The sequence below is a fragment of the Eupeodes corollae genome, chromosome 3 (assembly GCF_945859685.1).
Source record: "Eupeodes corollae chromosome 3, idEupCoro1.1, whole genome shotgun sequence".
In the NCBI taxonomy this organism is placed as follows: Eukaryota; Metazoa; Arthropoda; class Insecta; order Diptera; family Syrphidae; genus Eupeodes; species Eupeodes corollae.
Genome location: NC_079149.1, coordinates 129,190,442 through 129,213,018, shown reverse-complemented (window position 1 = coordinate 129,213,018; position 22,577 = coordinate 129,190,442).

Sequence of the window (22,577 nt, the reverse complement as noted above, 5' to 3'; positions counted from 1 at the left end):
ATAAGCAAAACAAATTAATTTCAAAAGTGAAGTGCATTTCTAAATGAAATCATGAAGTAACTTAAAAAAAAAAAACACCATCAAAAACATACATGAGGAGAAAAAAAGAAGTTTTCTAAAATGAAGAAACATAATGAAGTTAAGAATGCAAAAGAAGTTTTAGCATTTTTAGACAATTACAGAACCTTTGATCCTAATATTGCTAGAGTGGTTCTGTGCTACTATAAATTAGTTTCAAAACTGTTATTCCTAAGATAACTATTTCTATTATTTACGAGGAATACATTTATGTGTAGGGTGTTTTTTGGCTGCATAAGAATTTTCAAATGGTTTGGTGTAGTCTATAATTTTACGTTTGGGAATGTCAAAATATTAAACAGTTTTGTTCAGTAATGATTGACAATTCATCATAAATCGTTTTATTCAAGAACAACGCCACCAAATTTTTTGAAATTTTGAAATTATTTTTGAAAAGATTCTATTTGTGTAGTTCATAAAGCACTTCTTCCTTTTTAAGGTGTTCATAGTGATGAAGCTAGAAAGATAAATTGGAAAAAGTAGGGAGAATTGATTTGATCTTTTGGACTAATAGACACCATGGAAGTATCCCGCTAATTAGATTAAAAAAGTGTACATCACATTATAAGAATTCAAAATTCTTTTCGACAATCTTATTGTCTTGTATTATTATATAAAAAAAATTCTAACTTATAAAAACATATTATAAAAGTATGTCACTTGGTTTGAAAGATATTTCAACAGTTTCAAGTAGTATTTCATTCTATGTTTTTATTTTTCGTAATAAAATGTCAACAACATTATTTTCTATAAAATTAAGAAAATTTAAAGTCAATATATTTATTTATTCTGATGATTTTTCAGTCTAAAACAATTTTACAAACATCTAAGAAGAGATTTTCCTGTAATTTAATTGTTTCTAAGAAATCGTCAATCGAATTTTTCTAAAACTTTTACTAACTGTCAGAAACTTTATTATCCAAAAACATTAATCTGAAGACGATTTTAATTTTTTATTATTATTTTTGAGGAAAAATTAGTTATCATTTGTTTTGATTAATTAAAAAAAGTATCTGTTGATTTTCTTAAAATTCATTAAATTTTAAATTTTCACTTGAACATTAAACTTAAACAACTTAAAACTTCACTTCGTTTAATTCCTATAATTCGAAAGAAACAGGTACTGAATTTTTTTCAAAGGCATGTATTGCACACCTTGAAGTTATTATCTGTGAAATTTAAATGTGGAGGACGTATAACGAACAAAATTATCTCGTACGTACAATGCTCACATTGATTCTAAATAACTGAAATCGTTGAGAAATATCTCAATTAAATTACAAGTACTTTTAAAATGAATTTAAAATAGATGTTTACCTAGAATTTGAAAATGACTTTCGGAAATTATGCGATTTTGTTTGGAAAACACTAAATACTGTGTTCTGTTAAATTGGAAACACATTTTTTTTCAAGAAAATAAACCAAAAGTTTTTTTAAATTATGGCAGGCAGGACCGGTTCTCTGAAACAAAAACAGAAATGGCCACAAAATGAAATAATAACATATATTCTAGACAAATTTCCATTTTCTGGCACGATTGTCAACTTTTCTGTCTAAATTAAACATAACAAAAAAACAATTTGAACAAGAAAAAATGCCTAGTGTTTAAAAAAATTAAATTATGGCGTAAATCCTATGAGCCAAACATTTAAAGTGTAAATTTTTCAATCAAATTTCGAGCTTTCGGTCCAAATTTAATTGTACCTCTTTGCTATTTCTGCAAATGGGAAAACTTATAAAACAAAAACCAACAAATAATACATTTTTTCTTAAACATATTGCGTTGTTTCTCCTAAATTTAAAATACATAACTTAACGACCTAAAAGTAAATCGAAAATTGGTTCGTTAGCGTTTCGCACCAATATTTTTACTTGGACACATTAGTTATGTCTTCTAGCGCAATTCATAAGAGCCTTGAGCACTTTTAAATAGGTGATTTTTTTGCAACGAGTCGGATTCGAAATAACGATAATAATACTAAATCAACACAAATGTATGGATTGTATCCATCTAGTGGTGTTGATTAGAAGCTCAAAGATAATTAAGGTTATTTTGTACAATTTGGAGAAACGAGCTATGACATTGAGAAGAATTTCCGAGCACAGAAGGCTTAGGTATTTAGTTAAATTTTAAAGTATATATTTTTTTTTTAAATTATATCTGAGGCTAACATTATAAGTTTAATTAGTGTTTATTGATGATCAGTAGCGGATGGTGTAAGAAGTACCATGCGTCCTTGTCGGTTGTTGTTGGGTAGGATTGTGGAACGGATCCAGGGAGGGATTCCGGGCTTCTCTGATTGCTTCAGCCCCTGTTGTGCCGCGGGGTGGCGGTTACGTAAAAGGGTCCGAATCTTTTGTTTCTCGATATTCGAAGTAGGGCATCCGTTATGGACAGCACATCTAGATATCGGTCTTCTGGTGTTGAGTTGCCAGTAATTAAATTAACTAGAAGGTTGGGATTGGTTGGAATTTTCCTAAGCATGGTAGTGCTAAGGTGGTGGAGGTAGGCATCCATTGGCACGATGCCAGCAGCGTATTGCTATAAAAGCGAACGGAATTTGGTGTCCTATAGAGAGAAGTGCAAGCTCGGAGCACCTTACGTTAAAAACTTGAATTTTTTTCGTGTTGGTGGGTCTTATTGTACACCATATAGGGATACAGTAGGTTAGAATAGGACGAATGAGTTGCTTGTAAGACAAGAGCTTCGTCCGGGTTATAAGACCGCCTCTTTTGTAAAAAAGGGGGCATACGAAAAAGAAGGCACCGTTCGCCTCTCGAAGGGTATATTTAGCGTGTTGGTTGAATTTACATCTTTCAGAGAAATGGATTCCAAGATATTTCACGCTTTGTTTGGGTCTTACTATAGTATTGTCAGGGAGGGTCAAGGATAATAGATTACATTTTGTTGATAAACCATTCCTTGAGGCTGTTCTGTTCCCCATTGGAGGTAATGTGCTCTTTGATTCTACGGCGAGCTAATTGAGGACTCCTAGAGGTACTGTACGTTACTGAGTCGTCAGCGAATAGAAGTGTCGTTGTTTGTTTAATATTGATCAACTGATCGAAGGTGTAGAGATTGAACAAGTAAGGCCCAAGGACCGATCCTTAAGAAAACCCTCGCTAGGACATTCCTAAGAGTCAAATCAGTGTTCCCTATTTAAACGTAAAACTTACGGTTTGAAAGAAAACTGTGTACAATACGGACAAGGTGGGCAGGAAATTGAAAAGATTTCAGCTTGAAGACCAGACCTTCTTTCCAAACGGAATCGAATGCTTTGTTAATATCAAGCAAACAGGCTATAGTCGTTTGGTCTTTGTTAAGACCAAAAGTTGTGTCAGCGTGAAGCTTTGATGTTTGGCTTTGAAGGCGAACTCGTTATGTTTTACTAGACCCAGTGACTGGCTTAGTGAGCGAAGTTTTCTGAGGATCAGCAGTTGAAGAAGTTTGCTGAGATTAGGAAGCAAGGATATGGGGTGAAAGTCATTCGCACTACTTGCTATGGGCTTTTTGGGGGTTGGGAATATTTTTGCTATTTTCCATTTGTCGGGGAATTATTGTGAGGAAAATAAGAGCAATAGACGGAAGGCTTTTTATGACAAAATTGAAAATTTTATCAGGTCCAGACGATTTCTTGTCGCTTTCACATTGGATTGTCAAGAAAAGATCAAGTGGATTGACTGACGAGTTATCCTCACAGAATGTTGTGAGGGGTTCAGGCGACTGCGATGTTAGTCTTGAAACCTCACTATTGACGTTAGGCAGGTAAACGGAAAGGTTAGGAATAAAATTGCTTTCAAATTTGTTAGAAAAAGCAGTAACCTTTTCTCTGTCACACGATAGGGAGTTGCCATCGAGTAGTAGATCACCATTTAGAGGATGTTTCTGTACTCAAAGTGCGATGAAATATTCTTTGCAGAATTTTCCTAAGTTTTTGCCAATATTTATGCATATTAGATATACGCTCGAAAAAGTCTTTGTATATTCATTAGGAAACTCGGGGTTGTTCTTGTTCAGCAAGAGTGTCTGTTATGGAATTTGAAATTGATACCAGAATCGATTTCAAGGTTGTCTAAATTGCAGGATGAACTGGGGGATTGATTTTTCAATTTGTCCGTAAAGCAACTTTGGTTGAGATATTATCTCAAAGAAGTGAGTGTGGGAGTTAGAGATAAGCCACTCTGAAATAGCTACTCCTTGATTGATGTTTTGGTAATCGAGCCAAAATTGGTGGTGGGCGTTGAAATCGCGGCCGATTATAAATTTAAAATGGTTTTGGCAGAATGCGTCGAGCAGATTAAGTTAATGTCCGTTTGGGACGCGTTACATCTATTTTAAAGGGACAAAAGAAGAATGTTCTCATTGTTGTCCAAAGTGAGAACTATGCAAGTCACTTCAAAGGTGGTTAGACCGGGAAGAATGACTTTACGACAATCGTAGTGTACGAATATTTCAGTGCCTAAATATGTCTCATTGTCTGTCATTCTAGAGGAGGAACTTATCCAGCCCCTCATGAACCCGCAACCCTGACTCGTAAATGCTTACACGGGCCTCTGTCTCTGCCCAGCATTAGTCTGTTGTCTGTCCCTAACATGGGTAATCTGCAAATCTGGCTCGAAGGACCAATGTGTACTCAAAGTACACTTGTTCAAAACAAGAATTTTTTATTGAAAACAATTAAGAAAAAAAAGAGAACAATTGAATAAGTTAAACCGCAAAGTTTGAAGGTTAATTTAAGTTTATTACAAAGGTTAAAAAAGAATCTCCAATTATAACATATATCTTTGCGTTAACTTTAATTTGACATTGAATTCTAGGATGATTTAACTAAAATGAAAGTGCCTGTTTTAGTCAAAGTATCTCTATCCATTCGAAATCGAAAGTATTTATAAAGAATGGCCGATGCCTTGAGGCTAATCTATTCTCTCAGAGCAAAACGGCGTCGTCGTGGATGTGTTTAGGATGTGAGATGAGAGATCTAATGATATATAAAATAACATTACGTTGCTTTATGGTGTTGTACATATTTTAATGCAGAAGTCAAGAAACATAAGTTTATTGCTGGTCTCGTTTGGGCTTGCTTCATACAGAGGCAGACAATTATTGATTTTTGAGAGAAGTGTGATAAAGTCAACCCCAAAGAGATTCTGAGCGTCTTCGAGTATGAATTTTATCTTCCATAGTAATTGTGGCACCAATTATTGAGAATCAACAAGAACGAAGTTTCCTACTTTCAATACAAAAAAGATAATATGAGGAACAAAAAATTCTTTCCATTCATTTCAGCTTTCTAATTTGTCCGACTCTATATCAATTTAAAATTTTGTGTTTTTAACTTCAAGTATTTGACATTTTATGGTTTGACAATTTCCACCTACCAAATGTAAATTTTCGTTGTCAATAATTTGAAAAGAAGCGAAAAACTTTTTCCACTACTGTTTGAAAAATAAAACACACTACATTAATATGTTGAAAATTATAAATTCAAAAATTTAAGTTTTAAAATGTATTTCTTTTCTAATGCAAGTCAAGTTTTTCTCTCTTACAGATACCAGATAAATATCTTTGGTATCAAAATAGCTATTTGAAAATAACTTCTTCCATCTCTTACAGTAAGTCTGCTTCTGGCCCTTCCATGATGATGATTCAAGTAGTGGTCATTGAAAGTTTGGCCGCCCTTATGCATCAATTCAATAAAGTTCTTCCTTGTTCGGTATCTTATCTTCTATGTAAGTATAAATAAGTTTGCTTCAACTAAAAAATAAAGAAGACAAAATACAAACAACAATATATCATTGCTAAACTTTTATATTTTTATTTGTATTTAAAAAGAAAAACTATCAAGTTTTGCATTACAAAAATATTTCCTCAAATAAAAGTTTCCATTTTTTCATACTGTTTACATATAAACATATATGAAAAACTTATCCAAAAGAAAAACATGGAAACTCTTACACAAAAAAAAAGAAGTCCTTTTTCGTTTGACAAGTATAGAAACTCAAATATGTGTACGAATATTTCTGGTTTTTGGAAACAAATCAATCAGATATAAAATTTGCCACTTAACTGCCACAAAAACTAGAAAAGATAAATAAATGTGAGAAGTAAAATTTAGTCACCTTTTTATCCTGAGGACGAAAGTTCGAAAGTTGTACAGGACTTAAACTCTCAGTCATACATAAATAAATATACACAAAAGGTTCCTTGCTCTTTCAACTTGCTTTTCTTTTTCTTTTTTGTTGTTGTTGTATGATTTTGAAGGTAGATTTTGATTTGAAAAAAAAGAAAAGTTTTCTAAGTAAAAAAAAGTTTTTCAAGCCATGAAAACCAAAAAGGTATTTTTTGTTTGTGTTTGTGTTGTTGTTGTTGTTGTAATGTTGTTGGATGTTTTGTGTTAAGTCATGGCCATTTGGGAAGGACGAAAACAAAAGCTTCAGGATAAATAGCTATGACTCAGTTTATTTTTACTTAGGTTTAGGTTTTTTTTCTCTTCTGCCTTTCTTTATACAAAAATAAAAATTGACCAGAAATGAGATTATTATGGATGGGATATAAAATGAACTTGAGAAAGGATTAACGCAATCTCATCAGATTCAATGAGTTTAAAAAAAGGAAGTTTAGGGTTTACTTTTTTCTTCTATATTTTGTGTTAAAGTAAAGGTAAAGGTTAAACAATGACATAAACATTATTGAACACTGAAAGCAAAATTCTATATTTTCTATAACTATATATTCTATAACACAGCTTAGATTAGTTCTAAGGAGTTATTTCCATCAAATCAATGTAAAGAGGTGGAGAAGCGAGAAGATTTGTTTTTTAGAATTTAAATTTGCTAAGAGTGACATTGACCTTTTTGTGGGAACGAGTTGGATTGGGGGTGTCATGCAATATTTTCTCACCCTCAAGGGGTTAGTATAGTTCCTTATTTTCCCACTTTGACTTCCGTTCTTACGGATTGTTGGGTCTTATGGTCTTCCGGAGTAACAAAACTATAGATTTTGTGGAATTGAATGGTGGGTCATGGTGGCGTATGTGGACATTTTTGTATTTGTATATTTAGTATACAAGTGAGCAAATCTCTTAGGGAAGGAATTTGCTAATAATTTTTTTAAGTTCAAGTTTTCATATAACGAACCCAGACAAGTATGCAATTAATAATTGAGGTTGTATCTATGCCTGAATTACCACATTAATGACAAGTGAGTGAGTCTCCTAGTGAATAAATAAACAAGTGACAACGTCATGATGATGGCACTCCAAGTGTAACGTTACGTCTCACTTGTTGAAATTGTAGTTGTTATATTGTACTGTTTCGAGTCTCTTTCTGATTTTCATAGAAACTTTATTGGTTGACGGACAAAGATTTCAGAATGTAAAAATATGAAAATTCATATTTTTGTGCAAATAAAATTAATTTAAAATTATCAGAAAGTGAGATAGACCCAAGCTCAATTTTTCGTAAGTATCCAACAAAATTACCATGCATGAACCCAAATCACAATTAATTACACATATTAACCTTAGTCCAGTAAAATAAGGGCTTCACCTTGGAATGAGGGATATTGACCTAGAAATTCGTTTATGCTCTTGTTTTTGCGTTGAAAATCTTGTTTTAGATATTGTGTTTAATATAATGATGTCATTTATGGTGTCATTTCTAATTTATTCAATGTTTGGTTGACCCAAGATCGTGGTGTCTGTATTCAGAAGAAGTGTCTACTAACCACTTTGCGTGAAGTGATATTTGTTTAACAATACTTCTTCTTCTACTTCTGCTGAAACAGATATTTATAACTATATCGGTAAGTTTATGTAAACATCGGCATCTCCTATGGTTTTACGACATACACGGGTCGCCAATACCAATGATCGTATTACTGAGAATGTTATCTCAAAAACATATATTAGTACCGAACGAATGGTCTTCATGAATGATAACCTAAACAATAATGAAACGAACACAGTTTGTATATACAAAACATATTATGCTTGCTATGCAGATTGTGTTTAAAGAAGGGATCTTGTAGGGGAGTTGTTTGATGCAGACAATCTCAATCAAGAGTCAGTCCCAAGTGAACATAAAGAAAAAAGGTTGTTTCATTTATTAGTGCATAACATGTTGTTGTCGTAAGTTATGGACCGCCAAAAACAGTGCAAATCATATTTTTCGTAATGGGCTTTATATTGACAATTTTTCAAAATTATCAAGCATATAATTAGATAATATTTGAGCAACTTTTTGCGGTTCCGGACCAAGACTTTTTTTAAGACATTTTACACAATGTTTAGAACAGCAAAATAAGGTAATAAACACATTTCCAGCTTATTTCGAAGTTGAACCTCTTTTTTTGCCTAATATCAAAGTGTATGCTGCTTGCATTAAGCATTGAAAACCAGTGGCAACATTGCCTTGCAGTCATGGTCATCAGAGATACCGACCAGAGGACTAGAGCTACTCGCGAGCTCTACAAGCAGAAGAGGAGAGAGGAACACCGGCTTCTTAGATGAAAAAAAAGAGAACACGAGAAGCTCGCGATCGAGAAGATAAAGGGATGCCACAACAGGAATAAGGATCGTAAATTTTACCAAAAGGTAAATAATACCTACCAAGGGTACCAGCCACGAACCGAAGCCTGTAAAAACGATCAGGAGAACATCGTAGTAGAACCGCAGTCCATGTTGAGAATATGGAAAGACCACTTCTCTAAATTATATAACAGGGATGACAAACCGAATTCCGCTGTGAGGGAGATAGAACCACTCGACCTAGGCGACTCAGATCAACAATACCGCCTACCTGACCTAGACGAAGTGAAGATAGTTATGTATATCTAAACTGAAGTCAAACAAAACTACAGAGGCATCAGTGTCCTTAACATTGAATATAAGATCCGTTCTGATGTATTATGTGAACGTCTGAAGCCGTTCCTCAACAACCTGATAGTTCCTTATCCGTGTAGTTTCAGATCAGGAAACTCCGGAAGGTCAAAGCGTGATGTCAGTGGAGCGTTTTTGAGCATTGCGACGGAAGCGAAAAAGATGGGTTTAGTGGTCAATGAGGGCAAGACCAAGCATATATTGTCTTCAAAAAAAGACATTGAACAACGACGTTTTGGACAAAACGTCACCACTGACAGCTATAACTTTGAGGTAGTTAAGGACTTTGTCTACCTAGGCACGGCTTTTAACACAGACAACGACACCAGCGCTGAATTCCGACGAAAAATAACTCTTGCAAATCGCTGCTTCTTTGGACTTAGAAGGCAATTGAGAAGTAAAGTCTTCTCTCGAGCATCTAAAATCACCATCTATAAGACGCTCATCATCACGGTTCTCACTTATGGCGCTGAGGCCTGGATCCTGTCAAAGAAAGATGAGAGCGGCTAAGGATATTTCGAGAAAAAGGTTTTTCGGGTGATTTTTGGTCCCACACGCATAGATGGAGAATGGAGGATAATTTGTAACGCCGAACTGTACTGGCTGTAAAGCGACACTGACCTTAGAAGAATTAAAGTCCAACGGTTTACATGGCTGGGTTATGTAGAACGGATGAACATCCACGCTCCAGCCCGGAAGGTCTTCGAATCCAATCCCGAGGAACGGCGCAGTAGAGGAAGACCGCGACTCAGGTGGCGCACTCAGGTGGGTAAATACCTCAACCAACTTGGTGTGCGAAACTGGAAACAGCTAGCTAGGAACCGAGCTGGCTCCACCCCGGACTGTAGCATCACCTTAAGTAAGTAAGTAAGTAAGGTATCAGTGAGCTACTTGGCTTACGAGAGAAAATCAGTTCGATAGCTAATGAGAAAATGTCAAAACATCGTACTTGACTACTCGAAAACGTACATAAGCTGTAATTCAAAATTCAAATAATTCAGCCACGTATGACTAAATGACCGTTGCTGTAATTCGGTCCATGATTTCTTCTATTCGTCAACTTAAACAATTTTGATTATATTTTTAATAGAATTTTAATGTGTAAAAAAAACAGTTATTGTATTAAGAATAGTTTTAATTCAATTTTTCTGATTTTCAGGATTTTCTAGTCAAAAATCCATTATGTACATTTTTGAAAGTTCTTATTTAAGTATGTTTGTATTAAAAAACTGTTTGAATTCTTCTATAATTTTTATCAAATGTTAAAAAACAAACATTTTTGTGAAATAAAATAAATTTAAAATCAATATCTTCATTTGTTCTCAAGGCATTTGAGTTAAAAACCAATTTGTAGTATTATTTTGTAAACAATCTGCCAATTCAATTTTATCTAAAAAACGTTATTTTTCGTTGCATAAATAAGTTTCAGTTGCATTTTTTAAGTATTTACATACATACCAATAATGTATGATATCACATTGTGTACAGTAAAATTTAATTGAAGTCGATATCTCTTCAAGTTGTTGAGATGTTAAGAACGATAAAAGGTATACCGAAGATACCACCGAACTTCTGGCGTAGAGATGATTCAACTGGCTTACAAACAGGCATCTCTTTAATAAAGTTGAAACTTTAAGAAATATCAAAATTATAAGACAAATAGTAACAATTACAATAACTTTTGATGTTAAGTTACAAAAAATGTTTGACATACGCCGCCGCTACGTACGAAATAGATATAACTTTTTAGATATGATTTATATAAGTAAGTTGGGTGGCGCAACAGTCCGTTGGGAACTAGGGTCTAGTGACTTACAACTCTCAACCATTCCTGTGTGCGAGTAATGTTGTTAGGGATGGAAGGGACCTACAGTTTTAAGCCGAATCCGAACTGCTAATTTGAGAAAGCACTTTTCATGACAAGAATTGCTCTTGGAGAATTTGTCAATTCCTCGCAAGAGGCAGTACCCGTGAAAGGACTTTAGATGGCATAGGCAGGCATCGAACCCAAGACCTCTGGCATGACAATCCAACGCACTAACCATCATGCCACGGGTACATGACTATGATTCATGATTTATATACTATTATTTAAATTAAATTTAATTTGTGTGTTAAAGTTAACAATCTTAAAGAAGCTTGAAGCCATAAGTACAAAACCTATTTTTCTAGATTAAATTTGTTTCTTCTTTTTCTTTGACCATTGTTTAGGAAAACCTTTGTTCCAAAGAAAAACTCCATTCTATAATATTTATGTTCTGCTCTTTCACTCAATTTCATCTCACGATGATTATTCTTTATACCTATACATACTTTTCTTTAATTTATTAACTGTGGCCAAAAAATAATCAGGCTAATTAAAAATTTTAAATATCTCAAGAAAAAATAATAATAAAAATTAAAGAAAAAAGATGTTTTAATTAACACTACACAATAAAGATAAGAATATAAAAATATTCTTCCAACAAAACAATATTCAAAAATAAACCAAAAAAAGCAGAAAAAGGACTCCAAAAAACCAACCTTTACTTTATAATGGGATGCTTTTGTGTATAGTAACAAATTAGCCTCTTTATAATTATCACCCACCATCATCTTCATCACCATCATCATCATCATTTTAAAAATGAAAGGATGAGGTATTATTACGACAATGATTTTGTAGCTTCATTCAGAGAAGGGATTGTAAAAATAAGACAATAAAAAAGATTATAAAATTGGGGGGGGGATACATGTGAATAACCACTTTTAGCTTAAATTTTATATTGTATGCTGGATTTAATTTGAAAGATAAAGGTTTTTCTACAATTACAACTATCAACCATTCCTGTGTGTGTCATATAAGGGTTGAAGGGGACCTACAGTAAATGTGCCGAATCCGAACGGATAATTTACGAAATCACTTTTCATGACAACAATTATGGCTGAATCACAAACACGCTTCAGCTTCGGCTTCACCTGACGTTTACGAGTTCAGCAAAAGGAATTCAATGCATGCTATAATAATGGATCTTCGACCTCACGTTTCGTTTGACAATCGTGAGGAAAAGAACGTAATGTTAAGTAATATGACTGCAAACGGAAACTCTAGTTCAATTACCTGAACATTTGCTTTGTCTGACAGCTTAAGAGCTGTAAAAAATGTCAACAAACAAAATATTTGCTCTTTGGAGGCACTAGAATGTCATTCAAAGCAACTTCAAATCAGGAACATCGTAATGCAGATGGAGCCGAAGCTGAAGCGTGTTTGTGATTCAGCCTATTTACGCTAGAACTTACATGGGGCCAATAAGCCCCCCTCAAAAAATGTTCCTTTATAAAAAAAGATAATTCCACTTTCTTTAGATACGAGATTTCAATACAAAAAATCAAACGCATAAAACAACAAGATACGACCCCACTCCCCCTCTATATTTGATTAGAATTTTAGAGTTTGACCCAAAATCACCCTTTTTCGTTTTAAAAACCAATAAAAGACATAAAAACATAAAACTAATTTCTATTTTCACATCTGCATTCTGTCAATTTGCCAAAGACATACACTCTTTTGATATTCGACTTCGACTACTTGACTTAGTATAGTAAAAGTTAAAAAGGAAAACAAAAATAAAAATAATCCAAAATTCCTCCGCAGTTGCATTTTTAAATCCAAATCACAAGCTTATGTAGTTGTAAAAACAAAAATGGCCAACATTAAAATAAACAAACAAATATACTAAAACAAATTTTTAAAACAACCAACAACAGAAATAAGAGAATTTCCATTTTTCTATTCCTTTATATAAAACAAAAATCATAGCAAAGGACACCCATGGAATACATATGTACAGCAATCGTCAAAATAATAGAAACACTTAAACAAAAAAAATGTATCTTGATTATTCTTATTTCTTAAAGTAAAGGCAAACTATTTATGGTATCAAAGATCTCAAAAAAAAATTTCACTTTTAAACAGTTCAATATATGGAATCCACAAAATGAATGCTGCTTCAATTTATAAACAGTTTATGCTTACTTAGTTCCTCAGACATGTAAAGTCTGCTGGGGACCCCTTAAGGGGCATAGGGCCTCTACTACGCCTACGCGCCATCGTGTACGTTTTCCGGAGATGTGTTTCAGCTCCCTCCAACTCTTGCCCTTGAAATACGGTTTGGCCAGCAAATAGAATGTTACGAAGACATCTATTCACGAAGGTTTGCAGCTTTCTTGTTATGGCTGAAGTAACCTTCCAAGTGCTGCACATATAAAGAACCACAGACAGACATTCGTGCGAAACAGTCGTAGCTTTGTTCTTAAGCTGATAAAATTATTCCTCCAAATGATGACGTCTTGTTCGGTTTCGCCTTCCATGGAAATGATGCTTCCAAGGTATTGAAAGTTCTCCACTTTTTCCACGAGGATTTTTTATTCGAGAGGATGGTCGGGTTCCGAGACTGATCAATTTTGTTTTGCCGAATTAATTTTCAGCCCCACAACTTCTGCTTCTCTCTCCACACTTGTTGTCATTTTATGGAGATCCATCATCCTATGAGAGAGTAACCAAATATCTATAAATATATACGATGTCAAAGTCCTTTCGATACTTCCGCTACCTAACAGAGCTGAGCGCAGTACATCGCTTATCACCAACAAAAACAATATTGGAGACAGAATACAGCCCTATTGGACTTAGATTAGGATTTTTAAATAATCTGACAACCTTCCATCGTGCAGAACGTGACACTTGGATCCATCATATGCTGCTTCAATAATAGCAATTAGTTTTTCTGGGATGCCTCTCCTTCGCAAAGCTAACCAGATATTAACGCTATCAAATGCCTTCTCGAAGTCGATGAATAGCAGTAGAAGTGGTGATCGATACTCAACGCACTGTTCAATAATGATCCGCAGGTTATTAATGGCCTCAAGGTGTTTTCTGATGCGTTCCAGTATAACTTTGGCTACTATTTTGGCAACAGCTGGTAGAACGCAAATTCCTCTACAGTCCTACCACTTTGTTGTTTTTAAGTTCTTTAATTGTGGCAACGATCTCATCTTTTCAGGCGCTTCAGAAGGTATCGGCTGCACGTTGTTTGCATACACTCGGTTTAAAACCGAGGAAAAGTGTTCTTTCCACCTTCTGACTTGCTCATCAACCGAACTTATCACAGTACCGTCTACTTCTTTTACCAGGTGTTGTTTTAAGCTGTGTGTACCAGTCAGCTCTTTGGTTATTCTATATAAACGGTCCTGCTGTCGTACCTGTTTGCAGCATCTTCTGCTTCCTGCTTCCTGCCAATGCCAATGCGTTCATGTAAATACGCTAGTCACGGCGCACACTGCGGTGAACCTCTCTCTTTTTCATTCGATACGAGGACTCCAGCTCATTTCTTTCTTCCTCTTGTGCAGCAGTTATTCGAGCCCTTAACCAAGCTTCTTCTAAAAGCCAAGTGTTGTTGCTTCCTTTTTCCCGATCGGCTATTCTGTTAGTACCTGAAATGAAAACATTTTTCACAGCATTCCAATGTTGTTTGATGTCGTCATGTACTGCGCTGCTGGATTGTTCTCATTTCGTGTTAACTAAGGTGTTGATGGGTCGTGGGATCCTTTAGTCTGGCGATGTTGAATTTGGGGGCTCGTGTTGTTCCTTTGGATCTTCGAACTGTAGCTGTACGTAATCTTAGGGTCAGTTTATGGAATGAAGATTTATCAGACACAGCACAAGAAATTTTGCTGGCTATAATTTTCAAAGTCTTTATTCCTCCAAAACTTAAATGAAGCTTGTATTTTTCAGCAGGTGACCTTACAATAAGGTAAAGCCTTGGACTGAATACAAAACATCACTTTGAAACTAAAATGCGATTGAATTTTAACAGACAAAATTACGTCACTCAAAGACTGCTGCAATGTTCACGTCTTACAAACAATGGACTGGTTTAAAAATAATAGGCGATACAAGTTAAGAACACAACTTTACGTCACTTAAAGACTGCTGCAAAACGTCGTACAAAATATGATCTGTCAAATAAGAAAGCTACATTTCTTTCCTTAACTTCCAGGAATGCCCCCAATTTGCTCTTGAGCTCAATTTTCTACTCACTTTCAAGTATGTACGTAGAGTTTCCATTTTCAACCACACATGAAGAATGTGGAATTTTTATCCAACTCTGTTTGTCATTCTCATTTTGATATTCAAAAATGTGTAGCCAATTTACATAAGAACCTCCTTCCTATTTTGTTTACGATCACACTTTAAGATTGTTAAGGATAGTCTTTAGCCTTTTACTTTGTGGAAATTATACAAAAGAAATCCAAAGCTCGTAATACCAATGATCAAATTTGGAAGCGACATCATAAAACTTGCGTTGGGTCAACGTACATCCAATTTTTATTATGGATGGAATAATGTTTCCTTTCAAAATATGCCTCTTTGATAAGCGTTCTTACGACATTATAATATAACGACCACAAGTATTTTATATAAAATATGAATGAAGTTTTGATTCCAAATTAACTGTAACAGAAATGTGGTACTTGGACCCTTAAGAAAATCAAAATCCTTAACAAATTAAATTATTTGACATTTTATTTCAGGATGCACTGTTTATTTATTAAGTAAAAATGAAGTGTTCCTATTATTTTTGCCATAGGTGTATATTAGAATTCTAACATTAGCAACAAAAACATTATAACATAATACTCAAACACAGACACCATCAGAATCAGCATCAGCATAAGCATCCAGAATCCAGGATCCACAGGACTCTCAGAGAATTCTTAACTATCTACATACAAACACATATATATTATATATATACATTTTGTATGGGTTTAATATGTTATATTGATAGGTACAAATTTGTATTCCCATCATTTTGGCAATATCGCCAAGAAGGAATAAGGACGAAGGAAGAAGGAAGAAGAGCTCTCTCTTAAGCTCAATCAAGCGTTTTATTCGTGTATTTGCAGACACATTAAATGTGCATAGCAAATCGGTAAACATTAGCTTTTTGCTTATGCTTGAAGGCGAAAAGGATTTGCCAGCGATATAATCGTATTCCTTCATCTTCTTCTTCGTTTCTCGTGTCCTATAGTTCTATACTTATTTACATATATTTGTCGATAAATTATATACATATACATATATAGTTCATCCTTTATACTCGACTCGTATCTAGTTTAGGTTGTAAGAAAATGGCATGCTTTGCCTATGGCTGGGTGATGTATCCTTAAAGTGAATATATGTATAGGTTTGAAGATTCTATCAGAAATTGCATAGCCGCTGTTTTTCATGTTTCAAAGGACGTAGAATAGGCCCTTGAAACTATTCAGAAGCTTTATCCATTCAAATGCAGTGGTCTTCAGAGCGACTCTTTTAAATAAGACTAATAGTTAAGTATCGATACGTAACCTAAACGACCTCTTCGGAAGACAAACGTCAAACATCTTGACAGATAAAAAGAATTATGACATTTTAATGACAAATCTTTTGAAATGTCAATCTATTACGGTAATGAATAATTTTAGTTTTTGAAAGTGAAGTTCGAAACCATTCTAAATTTTATCTTAAAACTTACATTTACTTTTTTTAAAATGTAATTTTATTGTAAGTTATGACGAATATCTAAACATTATTGAACATAAATGTCAACACAATTTGACATTATCAACTGTCAAACCTAAGACAACAATCATCAAAACTTCTCATATAGCTAAAAAAGCATAATTCAAATGAGATTAAAAAAGAAACTAATGAACTCGTGTATCAAAAAAACATGTTTTTTGTAGAATTGAGGAATGTCAAATTATGACAGTTTCATATGACAGACAGAATAATAATAGCTGTTAAACTAGGCATTTGACCAAAATAATAGACTCTAACAATGACAGCTTTGACTATAGGATTGGTAATTGGCCAGTTTATATTTCTAAAATCTCTGGGATTTCCGTATTCTCATTTTTCTTTCTTTTGCTGTCAGAAATGTGAGAACTAAGTTTTTATTATTCGTTTTTTTTCCGAGAATTTTCTATCGAACAATCCAAAAAGTATGAAAAGAAATAAAGAAATTCAAAGATAACTTGATTGCCGCCCACTATGGACTTCATCTTTGGTTTACCGACATTTTATCAGTTTTTAAAATTGATTTTAAATTAATGGGTCATTAATTTTGCTTTTGACAAATCTCGCAATTTATTTTGTACCCCCCCTTTTGTTAAAAAATATGCGAAAAATATTATACTCCATTGACTGCTCCCTGTCAAATGTATAACGGTGTCGAATCATTTAATGTTTCATGAGGCATGATTCCAGAAATTGGGCCTAGGTCTACAAATTCTTCTTTTTGCGCCCTTAACAATGCAACGTTCTTCCATTATTTTGTGAAGTCCGACCCTGTCACATTTGAGTAAATCTCTGTTTATGGAAAATGGATTTAGAAATTCAGTTTCTTTTGAGGATATCTAAAATTCAACGAGTATGCATAGATTTTGCATATCTACTCCCCTCTGACTCAGACTCAGCCAACCATGCACAGAAATACAAACGTAAAAGTGTTTATATGCAACAACCAAATAACGACGACAACGACGAACGACGAAAGTTTCAGCAGAAGCAGAAGAAATGCAGAAAACCTCTCCAATCCCCTTCTAACATTTCTCACAATCACTGCATCTTCGTCTCCATAAAGGATTATAAATATCCTGCAGAAATAGATTTAAAATATCGATGCCAAAATGCTTCACGTGCCATAATACTGGATGTAGAACGAACCTACATGGCATGAAGTTTGTCGAATTTCACTTTCTTGCATGTCAAAAACGTCCTCAGTGTTCGTTCTCATAGGAAGCTAAAAGAAGAAAATCTCTACAAGGTGTAGTGTACCATGACTTCACACCAAGCTAGGTATGTTATCTCGAAGCATACTGAATCCAAACGTGTAGTCTTTTCTGTCATATTCCAGGATCTATTCCACCAAAAAAGGACTGTCGACAAATTCGGATGACATTCGAGACACACGACTACGAGACGCCCGAGAAAAGGCAAAAGGAATTTCAATAATTCAAATCACACATGATGCAATTGGTCGGAAACTGGAAACCTCTCTTTTTTGCTAAATCTATTCGATATACCTACACAAGATTGTTGCTATAGCATTTCTGTATTCTCTGTAGAACATCGAATACGACCCGAGCTAATGCTGAACCTGAGTTCAAAGAAAGTTCTTGTTGTACCTGCAAGACCTAACTCCTTTAGTTTAGACAGAAATGAGAAAGGCACACATCCGGATTGATGGGATTAATTAGAAAGACAAACATATCCTGCTTGGTAAATAAGTTATTCATCGAAGCGAATACCTTTTTGTTTCTCTGAATCCGGTGAACTTAAAATATAACTTTCATATATGGATCCTACTTTACCATATCCTTGAACCTATATCATGGTGTTGCTGATGATAGCTGCCTATAGTTCATTGTAGGTACGTAACTAGTTCGAGTATACCTCTTGATACCCTGATTCCTGATGAATAGCAAACTTTCTATATTTAGATACTAAGCTTCCTTTTAAGTTTATTATTACTTTGCATATAAAGGATATGGATATACATCTTTATATCCGTAAAATATACCTTTCTAAGGACCAAGATTGAATGGATGCTATTTTCGTCTTTGAGTAAAGGATAACTTTTTTTTAATTTACCAATAATTCAAAGAGACTTCAAAGCTTTAGTTAAACACTTAGAATTGTTTGAAATCAATCGTTGAGCCGTTGGCAAGGAAATAAGATTGATCTGATTTTCCACATTTTTGACAGTTGTAAAAAGTTCGAAATTATTAACACAGAAGTTAAAACAATTTAGTTAAATGTTAAAACCTCTTGTTGCTAAGCCATAAAGATAATTTTGTTAATTTTTATCGATGTAAACAACTTTTGTTAATATTTTTTTAGTAATTTGTTAGATCCAAATAACATATGACGTCTGAGTTTCTGACATTTCAAATTAATAATTCCATTCTTCAGTTCCATGAACTGCCGCTTTTTATACGTGATCAGCTTCAGCATTTTTTAATAAAAGCATATGAAACTTATTGTTACCGATCGTAAGAATCACAACGTTTAATAATGACAATAGTTAACGATTGTAAACAATAGTTAGAAATCATATAAATATATAAAATAAGGATCCGAAGTAATTCAAGAATTGATGGTACAGGATGGGGCGTGGTTACTTCCTTATTTTAAAAAATCATAATACAAAAAGTATTGGCAATATTGATTTAATTATTTTTTCTGTGTACAGAAGTACATTTAAAGTTTATTTGGTTTTAAAAACGACATCTCGAAGGTGGCCACCGTTCTCTTCAATACACTGAGATAGTCGGAATTTGAAATTGTTTTCCACTTTTTCCAGCATATCGGTGCTTACTGCTTCTGTCGGCGATAGCACGAATATTATTTTTAAGAGGACGAAGGGTCTTTAGACGATCAGTGTATACCAACGATTTAAGGTAGCCCCGCAGGAAAAAATCACATGGGGCTAAACCTGGCAACCGTGCAGGGCACGCAAAATATTCATTGAAATTCGTGCCGTGTGTGCTTTTGAAACCACACTTCCCCTAAATTCTTCAAGTTTGGGCAGAAAAAAATCCACAATCATGCTGCATAACGTTCAGAATTGACAGTACTGCTCTTTCGTTCGATTCCGATTCTGAATATTGCACACCAAACAATCACACGTTCTGTATGCAGAAGCGTCTCAATGAAGTTCTCTTGGTTTAGTGGGGCTCCGCAATATCGCATGTTTTGTTTGTCCACACATCCTGCGTCCTGAGGCAGGTTTTCGAGGAAGGCCTTACATGTATTTTTTCGCGCAACCACTGCCAATTTGTATGGTTGAAAATTAAGTCCCTCACGAAGAATTCGACACAGTGGTGTGACTGGAAATCCTTAAGGCAGCCGAATGTTTGTGTGCAAATCGCCTAGGGGATTTCAGAATCTGCGCCCTTACCCTCTCGGTTTTGGAAGGTCCATTATATTTCTTCTGTATTCCACCGGTATCCCTGAACGTGTCCACTTACAAACAAATCGATTTGCGATCAGGCACACGAGATGCGATATTTAAATTGTTTCTGAAAGCACGCTGAATTCCGATAATCAAACAGCTGAAAGAAAAGTAGGCCTCCACGGCGAACGCGCGCTCTTGCTTTGTCCACTGAGTTGTTGACACTGAACTGGTCATACCAAAAACCTTAGATAACTTGCTTTCAAACACACCATAAACTAACGCTCTACTATTAATAGCCGCTCAGTTGGAAGAGCTTCAGATAAGGAAGTAACCACGCCCCACCCTGTATTTGGAATAGCTATTAGCTAATCCAACATACATATGGTTGAATTTGAAAGAAACTAAAAATGTATTTCAAAGTTGTATATTGTTGGTAAAAATCTGGTAAAGCTTTAAATTTTTCCATTAAACATTTTATTTAACAATCTCTATTGTCTATTTTTTGTGAACAGCAAATAGTTAAATTTCCTTTTTGACAGTTGTCTCAATTTGACTATCCAACTTGTTCAATCTAAAAATGCTCGTTTATATCCATTGAAGTTTTTCCAAAGTTTCTTACTCGAAATTCTCTTAGAATGGGACATTTTCCAATAAGATGGTATACACCTTCTCTCTCCTTAAGATTTCAGAGGTCGCACAAAATTGTCAATTCAGGCCGATGTGGAATGTAATTGAGCTTAATTATTTCTCCTCTTAGTTTTAATATTAAAGTTGTCATGCTTTGTGGAAATCGGTTTAGAAAGCATGTGTTTTCATAAAGATTTAAGTTTAATTGGCTATAAATCATCCTGTGTTGCGAAGATTGCGATTCCAATAAACAACTATTATACATAGAGCGACTTGCTCCTTCCAATAAACTCTGAAAACAGCTGCTCAAGTCACCCGGGCTAATATCAGAGTGAATGCGCACATTTTCCCCAAATCCAGCTCCTAGTTCCTCCCACATTCTGACAAGATTCCCTTTTGATAAAATGATGTTTTTCAGGATCAGCTTAGGTAGTCTTCCCTATTCCATCTCCAAGATTTGCATTACATAATCAAAATGTAATTTAAGAACGTTAAAAAATAATAGTGAAACCGATGTCTCTAGATGCAACATGTAATTAGGTGTATTCGATGGTAATCGAAAAATCCGTTTAAAAAGAATCTCAGAAACCTTTCTACATCATCGAATATGGAATATGCCAACGTGTCCAATACTTGCGCACCATACGGCAAAATAAAGAGTACATTTTCTCGGCTCGGAACAGTTTGATCTTCGCGCTATGGTGGATGTTTTTACTATCGATGCAACAACCAAAATCTGCTGAGATCGCCTCCGATAACTTAAACTGAAAGCGTTTTTTCATACTATCTAAGGTTTGGGGTTATCAACATACCTTGATATTGGTATTTCCACTTTTCATTCGGAGAATATCTGCCGCCACCATTTCTGAAGATCATCATTTTCGATTTTTCCAAATTAACTGAAAGATTCCAAAGACCGCAATAGCTTTCGAGAAGGTTAATCATTCTCTGCATTCCATCAACAGACTCCGTCAGGAAGGCTATGTCGTCGGCAAATAACAGACATGGCACCCACATTTGACTAAGCTCAATTTCTCCTCCAATAGCTTCAACGATATCATTTATAAATAATATAAAGAGCAAGGTGCTCAAAACACAGCCTTGTTTAACACCCATTTCCGTTCCGAAATCTTCTCAAATGAATTCACCATCCCAAACATACGAGGCGTTGCTTTTATACATAGCTTTCAATAAATTAATAATTTTACTTCAAATTCCCATCTTGTACAACTTATAAAAAAGTGCCTCACGTGCAATGGAATCAAAAGCAGCGCGAAAATCTACGAAAAAGGCATATAGCTTCTTGCTCCTTCTTTTGTAACTTTCCGCAATATTAATCAATGAAAATAGTTGATCTGAAGTTGACCGGTTTCTCCTAAAGCCCGCTTGAAACTCATTAAGTATTCCCTTATTATTCACCCATCGCATCAACCTTTTGAATATCAGGGTACGGAATAACTTTACCGAGGTGTTCAAAAATGAAATACCCTGGTAGTTTTCTGAATTATTAGAAGCTCCCTTTCTATGCAGTGGATATACTATTGCTTTTTTGAACTCATGCGGAACGTTTGCTGTTTCAAATATCCTGCTTAATTCCTCGGTTAATAGGCAGACATTCGATCGTACAGTTCTTGTAGAATTCCATTGGTATTCGGTCATCTCCTCGAGCTTTTTCCTGCTTTAGCCACTTCCAAAGCTGAAAACGGTGCATCAAGAAGCTCGTTCATGAAAAAAGGGGCTGCATACCATGGGGTGTTGAGAAGCTTTTCAAAATAGTTTCGTAGCTCTACTGCTTTTATGAGGAACTGATCCTATTGGTTCTACCATTTATGGTTTTTACAGCTTTCCAAAATTCTTCGGAAGACCTTGCACTGTTTAGGGTATCTAAATTTTGTTGTTCATATTGCCTCTTCTTCAAAAAACAGAGTTGCTTGTAATCCTTGTTTGCTGTGCATACATTTTCTTGAAAACAGAAGAGTTGAATTTTCTTAGGTTTTGTAATAACGCAAAT